Source organism: Henckelia pumila, chromosome 1 (assembly GCF_033568475.1).
Source record: "Henckelia pumila isolate YLH828 chromosome 1, ASM3356847v2, whole genome shotgun sequence".
NCBI classification, from domain to species: Eukaryota; Viridiplantae; Streptophyta; class Magnoliopsida; order Lamiales; family Gesneriaceae; genus Henckelia; species Henckelia pumila.
This window is the reverse complement of record NC_133120.1, coordinates 98,995,406-99,005,805: the sequence shown is the minus strand read 5'-3', so window position 1 is coordinate 99,005,805 and position 10,400 is coordinate 98,995,406.

The window sequence follows — 10,400 nt, the reverse complement described above, 5'->3', positions numbered from 1 at the left end:
CGGCTTATCAGGTGACGTCTTGTACATCCAATAAATGGATACTACCTCGAATGGTGTTTACATAGATGCTTACGACGTTATTATATCAAGATTCAAGATATATATCTCTCTATGTGCACGCGAGTCATGAGTTGGTAAATACATGAAGAATTTGGTTTGCTTTCAATTTGTACATGATGACTTTAGCTTAACTTTTTATTCAACTCAATAAAAGGGCAATCAGATGGTTCTGCTATTTCTCAGTAAATATGAAACATTGATAAGCAGGACTGAGCCACCAACTATATTACATCTCCAGTAAAATATCTCTTCAACTTATTGTTTTGTACTTCAGAAGAATGTCTGTTCGATATATGTATATATAACACAGTTGTAAAAAGGGATTGATAAAAGAATGATTTTTATGGGCCAATCACATGACCAATAACCATAATGTATGTAATAATTAAACCACATGAAGCTTTTAATATTTACTATCATCATCATTGAAATAAGTGTCCATATATGTATATATAAATTAATTCCCTATAAATCAACTTTTGTTTATATTGGGGCCCTTTATAATAATTATATACTATATAATACCTCATACCTGTATATTATATGTTTCCACCTATCGAGCATGCATCATCCTATTGGAAAGGGTTTTGGCTTTCTCATAATCTCGATAAAAGTGTAGATTTTCCTTGTTAATTTAACTCAAAAGTTTGCTAATTAATACGTATCGAGTACTAATTGTGGTTTACCTAATTGACGGCTTCATTTATTCTGATTATATATATATAATTATTAAAAAAATACAAGAATTTGGATCTCCATTAATTCATGATATAACATCGAAACAGACAAAACATCGATCTTACTGGGTGAGACTCTATGCTTCACCTGGTGGAGCTAAGCCCTTGGATCAAGGGAGGACCCACATGATAACATGTGGGTCTCACATGTTTTCATGTGAGCCCTATTGATCCAAGGGCTATGCTGCACCTCGAGAAGAACTCCAGGTACGTGCAACATAGTCTCACCCGATCTTATTATATCTTTTCAAATATAATTAGTCCAATCTACTTTTTTGTATAAATGAAAATTATCTATGCTATGTAATTGCCAAATCACAATGAAGAACTGTTGAAGAAAATCGAAAATAATATAAAAAATTTTGAAGAACTCGAAGATACGTTTTATAATGTTATCTTTAAGAGATGTTTCTGGATTATAAGAAAATCTCTCACAGGATACAATGAAAAAAATAATCGAAAAAGACATATCTTTGAATCTGATGATGCGACATATATATAGAATTTTATAGACGATTCAGAACAGTTGTATCTTTTCTGAATTGGCATGCATCCGTTCATGAACCAAGGCGTCCACTCGCAAACGGACACAAGTTTTCTGAAGATCATTGTTCGTGCAATCAAATCTCTGAAAATATGAAATTTCATCTGAAAATATTCTAACAAGAACTAATTAAGTGTTTATCAAAATCTTTAATTAAATGTAAATGAATTTATTTTTAGCTACGTATACTGAAATTATGTATAATTGCATAAATTTTGATTGCAAAATCTACTTTTAATTAGGTGTGGCATACATGCATTGCATGTATATAGGCTCTGTTTTAAGGTGATTTCTTTTATTTTCTCAATATATTTGTTGCTGTAATATAATAGTGGCGCAGAGGCAAACTGCGATGGACGTGACACAAAGCAAAATACAAAGTCACAACAAAAACTTTATTGGAAATTTGGAATAAACCCTAGCTACCTAGCTTTCCCTATATCTGATTACGTACAAATAATATGCCCTATATTTTATTTATTTGTTTATATGTGAGTATATTATATATATATATATGTATATATTTATAGACACACATAAGTAGCTGTAAGTTATACACTTTTTAATTCAATTTTTATATAATAATAATTAATAATAAATGTAACATGTATATGTGCGTCTTCAGGTGACGTATATCTAATCCAACCTTATAAAAATCGACTTTAAATAATAAAAAATCTAAGTGCGTAATAATGATGAAACTGAGCGCTGATGCTAACTCTGCCTAAACTTTGTCACTACACAGTTAAAATTCGTAATGCAATCGATTGGGTTATCAAGAACTGACAAACATTTTATAGCAATTTTTCTAAATTTAATTTCATGGCGAATTTCGATCCACGTCTTTGAATAAATTGATCGAAGAAATTTATACGTGAGTTTAGTTTTCAAAATTACATTTAATTTTTGAAATACTTTAAAATATAAAGTTATTTAAAATATATTTTAAACTGAAATATAATTTTTTTTTGAGATATACTGAAATATAATTATGTTAACTAAATTAAAAATTTGCAAGATTTTATTCAAAAAAAAGTTTGCCTTGTCGAACCTCGTAGACATATATCTTACTATATTATTAATGAAAAACATCACTTAGTAACGAAATTAAAATTAATTTGGTAAAATCAAAAACGAAATATTTAAATACTCTTCAAAAATAAAAAATAAAAACAAAATCTTTATCTCTATTTTAAACTTCAATATTTGTCCATGATTTTCTTATTTTTGTGCTTTCATTTTATTTTCAAATTTAAATTTATTTGAACAAAAATATAATATATGTACACAATAAATAATATTCATATTTTAATTACACATGCAACACATGTGGAGGCGCGACTAATATATATATATATATATATATATATATATATATATATATACCTGTTAATTAAAAACAATAGTTGGATTGAGTTCCTTCATCAACCGATGAACAAGGTTTTGTAGATTTTATAAATGTTTATATGCTGAAAATATATCGCTTGACCCGTGATGTGCTTGTGCAATCAACGACGGATCCAAGATTTAATAGATAGATAAGAAAAGTATGAAATTAGATAAATGATTTTTTTGTCGCTATTTTTGTCATTATTTTTAAATTATGAAAAAAAACACATGTTATTTATATCTATTTGACATTTACCTCTCTTAAACGTTGTAACTTTTATATTTGATAAGGATCAAATATACTAAATACTGAAAAAGTGATAATACAAAAATCCCGAGAGAAAAAACACACTATGTAGAACCATGTATGGATTTAATTTTCAGCATAAACATAAAAAACGTTGATATGTAGCTAGCTGTTGACACATTGATGGAAAAAGTCGAAAAGAGATTCCTCGACTCGATGTAATAAGTTTAAAATTAATTGGAGAGTAGTTAGACATTTGGACTGCCCCACAAACTCTCAGTTGTAGTATGTGTTTTCATCATTTCTCGCAGAAAAATTATCGCTTCTTTGGACTCTTTATTATTTAATTATTAAAAATATTTCTTGTTTTTCTAGAAGTTCGAGTTGATACTATAGATAATATATGTTCAATTTCACCTATGAGGCATTTTAAATATGTGGATACATTATACCGAGACTATTGAAAATAATTTTATATGTGATATGGACCATTGAGTAATCTATAGTATCTATATTATTATGAGTGAATTGTCCTAAAATTCTTAATAGTTTTCCTAACTTTATTATAACTCCCTAGTCAAAAGATTATTTACTATAACTTTTTAGGACCATTAAATTTGAATATTTGAATATTTAATTCTTGTACTGGATTTATGCTAATCTATGCTTGAAATCTATAGGTTTTATGCTTAAAATTTAAAGGTTTTATGCTAGAATCTGGAGATTTTGTGCTCATTTGCAGTATAAAGAATTATCCGCAAAATGGTATCAGAGCTTTAGGTGAATTATTCAGACGTAATATTATTCGTTAATTCATGATTTTCTTTGTTGAGGAGAAGATTTTTACAAAAGATGACTTCAAACGAAGGTTTGAATCAAGAAGATTTTATTCATATGAAATCCTATAAACAAGTTAATCTATTCACAATAGATTACTTACAACAGGTTGTGATTAATGCTCTTAATTTTGAAGAGATAAAGAAAAATGATTTCTAACTCTCATTTTTTAGAGATTACCCTAGATTCCTCTAAACTCTCCGGAGATCTTAGAGAAATTCAAAAGACGGTACAATATTACAGCAATCAGCTGTAAGAAATACCTCGGCAAATTGATGAAATCCTTAAGAAACAAGAAGAAATTCTTGAGACTCTAAAGGATCTTCAAAATAAAATCATAAATCTAGAACACACTTCGGGTTCTAGAAAAGGAAATACAGGAAGAATGTTACCACTCTCATTTGGTACCGAACCTTTGTTACATCAGAAAGGTAAAACCAAAATGGTTCAAAAACCTTTAAACAATGATAAAATGATGATTAATCTTATAAAAGCAGTATCAGAAAAAAAAACACTATCTGACGACTACTTTAGAAAGATTAAATCTCGAGGATCTACAAGATCTTGCGGATTCTTTTGCGAATCTCAAAGTAGTAGATCTAAAAATGAATTCCCCTGAGGGTGAACAACCCATAGGGAATCCCCCAAAATATGTGTTTAAAACAGAAGAACCGCATAGTGAGTTCCAGGTTGGAGAAAATTCACGTACATCCAGCAGGAACCAGATCAAGAAGGAGTAAAATCTCACTCCATCAAACTCCTTACGTAAAAACTGTTTTAGATCCAATACATCCTTACGGGGTTATGTTAAACCTTGATGTTTTGGACTTAAAAAACAGAGAAGATCTTATAGATGATTGGACGTCAACTATGAGAATAGCATCAGGGACATTAGATCTCAATAAAGAAGGATTCATTAAACTTTTAAAAATGAGTCTAATGGGATCTGTTAAGATCGCATGGGAGATGACTATGCCAGAAACTAAAGAATCAATCCTAGCAGGAGAATCCCTCAGGGAGATTGGAAAAAGAAGGGCCAATTTAAAGCACAATTCATAGGGGTAGACTATTTCAATAATCAAGATACTGAGAAAAAGAGAAGATATACTCAAACTCTTTATAGCCTCGAGTTACATGATATATGTTTAGTTGATGAATACATTATGTTATTCACTAAATATAGATAGAATTCGGGAGTCGAGGAAAATATAGCTATTCAGCTATTTTTCGCAAAAATGCCAAGTCCCTGGAGAGAAATGTTGATCAAAGAATATGTTCCAGGTAATCTTGATATATTGGCAAGACGTGCCTCCTTTTTGAAAGGAAAATTAGCAGAATGGTGTCATATGGCAGCATTACAGAAGAACTACAAGAAAATAAGGGGTATAGATAAGCGTACACCTTTGTGTTGTAGAGAAAATGATCTTCCAACGATCATTGGAAAGAGATCACAAGGATTTAAAAGAAAGAAATTCAGAAATAATCTCTATAATAAAAGAATGAAAAGTTCTTGAAACATTTTGGTCCAAACAAAAGGCCAGATCCTATAGATCGGGTAGAAGAAGTGGACCTACAAGAACATCCCTAACAACATGTTGGAAAACTGTGTTCAGATCAATTAGAATTGATACCCGGTGCAGCGGGCTGCCCGAGATTGGGCAGCGACGATCGCTGCCCTGGGCAGCGCCGTGCACTGCCCTGGGCAGCGATCACATCGCTGCCCGTGTTTTGCCCGTCAAAATTTTGATTTTAAAAAAATTTGTTTTGTTTCAAAAACCGAGGCTTAAAAATTTTGTACAATCGATTAATTTAATCGTTTGATCTGAGTAACCTGTCTCTGATACCACTGTTGGAAAACTGTGTTCAGATCAATTAGAATTGATACCCGGTGCAGCGGAAGTTTAAAAATTTTATTTTTCTAATATGGAACGATTCCATATCTGGGTATCAAAACCTTTTACGATTAAATTTATTCAAGTAAAATAAATAATCACAATTAAATATTTTACCTTGTCAAGCAAAGGCTTGATTGTGGACTCCAACAGAATTTAATCTGCTTTTCTTGTAAATCCCGGGAACTGATGGCGTCGCGATCTTTCTCCGGAATTAGGTCCACGAATGAAAAACAGAAACCCTCTGATTGACTGCACTAGAAATCAATCAGAAGTTTGCGTAAAGAATAAACATATATGATCTGTTAATTCAGAATTATAATTTTTCACAAAAATCACAAGACTGAATTTTCTCCGAAAAGGGACAGAAGATTTCGAAAATCCTCTTGAAATATTTTGTAGTGTATTCGAAAATTCTAATAATGAATTGCATGTAATTTTCGAACAGTGCACATATATTTATAGATAATTTCTAGACTAGATTAAGTTATAATTGTATCAGGACTTCAACTCCTTAAAGCCCACAATCCATAACTTAAGCCCAATAAGCCAAGCCTGTTGTTATAGAAATTAATATAAAATTCATCGTGACTCCGATTGATAAACTGATTTTACCAATGTGCACAGAAACCATTTCTGCATCTTTTAAAGTCAAGATAATTTTTCTGAATCCGAATTCAGTGATTTCCAAAAATGTTCATCCCTATGTCATTTTAGGAAATCACACTCCCTTTAGTTAAGAAGTCCAACTTCTCTTTCATTAAATTTAACTCTTTAAATTTAACTATCTCTACGGGGTTTTAGTAATCCATTACTTGTGTAACCCTCAATGGTTCAGAAATACAGCTAGCCGTGGGCTCACAACTCCTTGTGACTCGGAACAACAATTTCCGACTTACCCATCGAATCATGGTAAGAGCGCCTAGAAACATCGCCCCATGATTCCCTAGGTATTACTGATAGTGCCTGTAAGAACCAGTAGATTTTGGTTAGCGTACAGTACGGTCCCTTCATCCATATATCCCGATCGAATCAACAACCATTGGTGCATCGAGAGTCGTTCGAGATTCGATAACTATGCATAACATCTTGGAGATCAAATAGTGACATCGCATGTGTTACTAGGAAAACCCATTAACCTAAAACACATCATGTACTCTGGCCAGAGATTCGTCACACTAATATGTCCTTAGATCGCATAGGATATCCACACTCGCAAGTATGTGGTGAATCCTTGACAACAAAGCATCGACTCCTATATGTGTCGTAACTGTACCCAATCCCGACACCTGATGACCCCAATAGAGTCGGTAAACGAGTCAAAGTACAGTACTAGCATATAGAGTCTCAATGATGTTTCAAGTAATAAGGACTAATGGTGTACAACTAAAACCGCGGACTTTATCCACTCGATAAGTGATAACCACTTGGAAAGTCCGAATAGGGTAGTTCGATCATTCATCATATGAATATCCATTTGCATGCTTTGAACATCTCTATGTTCCATACCAATGAAACGTGGTACTCGGCATCGCAAATGCTAGTCTCAATCTCGAGCGATCCTTATCCTTATTTGTGGATGGCTCAATTGACTAGGAACAGTTTAGAATATACAGTGACTATAAGATGTGTTTCATGATAGCCATCCCCATGTGCTACCACATCTTACATACACTATAGTATATTCAAGGTCTTTATCAAAACAACAATAGTATATCATAATATAACAATATGAAGAAAGATAAAGTCAATGCCATTATAAAAGTGTAAATTATATTAAACAAAAGATTGTTTTACATAGAGTCATAAAAGCCCTTACCCACAAGTTGGCTAACCGGGCACCCACTATTTCACAATAGGCTCATCACAAAGCAGGAAAAGAACACCATCAAGAAGAACTTTCAGAAGAACTCATACAAGAGCAAGTGAAAGTTTCAAGGATTGCAACTGCTGGACATGTGGAGCAAGAGGACATATATCTACAAATTGTCCAGAAAATGAGAAAAAAGGAGTTAAACTCTTTGAAGCAACACCAGATATGGATGATGCGGTCTTCTTTCAAGATCTAGTTCAAGTATATCAATTTGAGGATATCCCCTCAGATGAAAGCATATACGAATAAGAGATATTGTTTAGTCAATAAGTTTCTGAGAATGAATCAGAATCAGAGTAAAGAGGAAGTGTTTCGGAATAAAACACATGAAAGTTTGGCTGGGTTCTTTAGTCAAACCACGATATCTCATAATATGGTCCAAAGGATTATGAGAGAAAATCCAACATTAGAAAAGTATCAAGGATTTTTGGCAGGACAAGTTGAAAGAGTCTTAGGAAACCTAGGGCTAAGACAAAGAAGACATAATTTGATTTATAAGGTATCCAGAAGGGAAATGGCAATCTCTATGGAATTAACCAGTAATCAAATTGAGATGCAGTTAATTCCCTTTAAAGAAATTCGAGAGGAATTACAGAAATTAAAAGCAGAAGTAGCAAAGACAATGTATTGGATTCATATTGGAGCAATCCAGATTATGATCAAAGCTACTTTTAAAGAGGCAATAGATTCACCCATAGATATCGTAGTATGCGATAAAATAATGGAGAATATACAAGATGCAGTTCTAGGAACTATCTCGGGAAATTTGTGTGCAGGAAAAATTGTGGGAGTTATTTATCCAAGAATAGCCTACAATTTAGCTGATAGAGATTTTAGTCGAGCCTTGACGTTGCATCAAAACTTCAAGGAAAAAAGACTAATGAAGGAAGGTAATAGGTCATATTCTATTACGTATCAAATTTCATATGCTCTTTCTAATACTCATCATTCTGAATTATTTATTAGAAATAAGTTCATTGAAATTTCAGAGATCTTTGGGAAAGTTGCTCAAGCAATATACCCGGAAAGAATCGAGTTTCCTTTAATTCAGAAAACAGACATTCAAATTCAAGACAGACCGGTTCTATACAGAGACCTTAAAATATAACCCCTAACTTTATCTTTCCAAGGAGACAGAATGACAAGCAGGAGATGAGACAAATCTCCTATACAAGAAATTCCACCAAAAAAAAAAGAGTTTTATAATAGAAAAACTTAGATCTCCAGAAGGATGGAAAGAAGTGAAAATAGTATTCGAAATTACAAGTCATCGGAACCAATTCCCTTGTAACTCGATTTACTATTTGGAACAACAGGAAAAAGAAACTTACCAAGGAGTGATAAATATTGGAGAATTGGAAGTTCAAATCTGGGGAATTCCAGGAAAAGAAATAGATCAGCTTATTCTTGGTCTAGAATTTCTGGAGGACCATAAACCATGAAAACACCTTGAAAAGGGAATAGAGTTCATGACAAAAAAAAAGACTTGGAGGATTCAATAAAAATTCTACGAAATGGAAAACCAAGAGAATTGGATAAGGGACAATCCCTTAATCAGATTCGAAAACTCTATTCACAAACAGAGGAATAAGCAACTGCTGAAATTAGTAAGTCATGAACATGATTTACTAGAACGCATTGAAGAAGTAGAAAGGTAAATAGTCTTAAGCGGATTACTGAATTACAACACAGTCTGTTAAAAATGGCGGGGCCATTTATTAATCACTTTAAAAAATGACAACAAGTCCTTTCTCCATATACATTTCGATAGGGATGTTGTATGAACAATATAAGGCTGAGTACTTTGTAGCTTATATTGACTGGGGAGCAGGAATTTGTACAGCAAAAAGAGGAGTTTTTCCTGAAGAATGTGAAGAAGAATTGCCAAAAATTGCTGGACGATATTTTTCTCGAAGAATTTTAATTCTTTGCAAAGGAATAAAACAAGCAGATATCCTTATGGGAGGTGCAGGTCAAACACCTTGGTACAAGGTAAAAACACCACCAATCTATTTCCATGATACAGGAGCTGATATTATGTTAGGAAATAACTTCTTACAAATGTTTAAGAAGTACACGCAAGACAATGAGTCAAGAAAACTTATGTTCACTACAATTTGTGATCATAAAATTATCGTTCAAAGACTCAAGGTTGCTTTTTATCGACAATTGCCGATAATATTTCGCAGCCAGCGTGGTGATAAAGAACAACTTTTTCACCCAAAAATGAAAGATCCAAGAAGGTTTGGAGAAACCATATTGAAAATAACAACAGAACAAGAACTCCAAACAGAGGATATGGAGCTTCTCAAGGTTACTCTAAATCACAGAGATATAGAGTTAGAAAATAAGGTATCCCTTGAAGATGTCAAAAAGAGGCTCAAAGAAAGTTACAACGAGCATCCTTTGGCATGATGGGATAGAAATCAACTCAAAGCCAGTCTTACTCTAAAGGAAGGCAAAGAGTATGAATTCGTCAGATATAAGTCTATCCCGATGAACATAACAAATCAAAAGGATATGAGAATGATTATCAAGGAACATTTAGACCTTGGTTTAATCAAAGAAAGAGTTTCACCATATAGCAGCCCAGGTTTTCTGGTTAGAAATCATGGTGAAATAAAAAGAAGAAAACCCAGGCTAGTTATTAACTACCAAGGTATTAATAAAATCCTGGAGTTTGATGGGTATTTCATACCAAGTAGAGAACACCTAATTAGCTGTGTATGAAATGCTAGAGTGTTCTCAAATTTTGATTGTAAGTTTGAATTTTACCAGATTCGAATGGAAGAAGGCAGTAAGAAATTCACAGTCTTCTCTA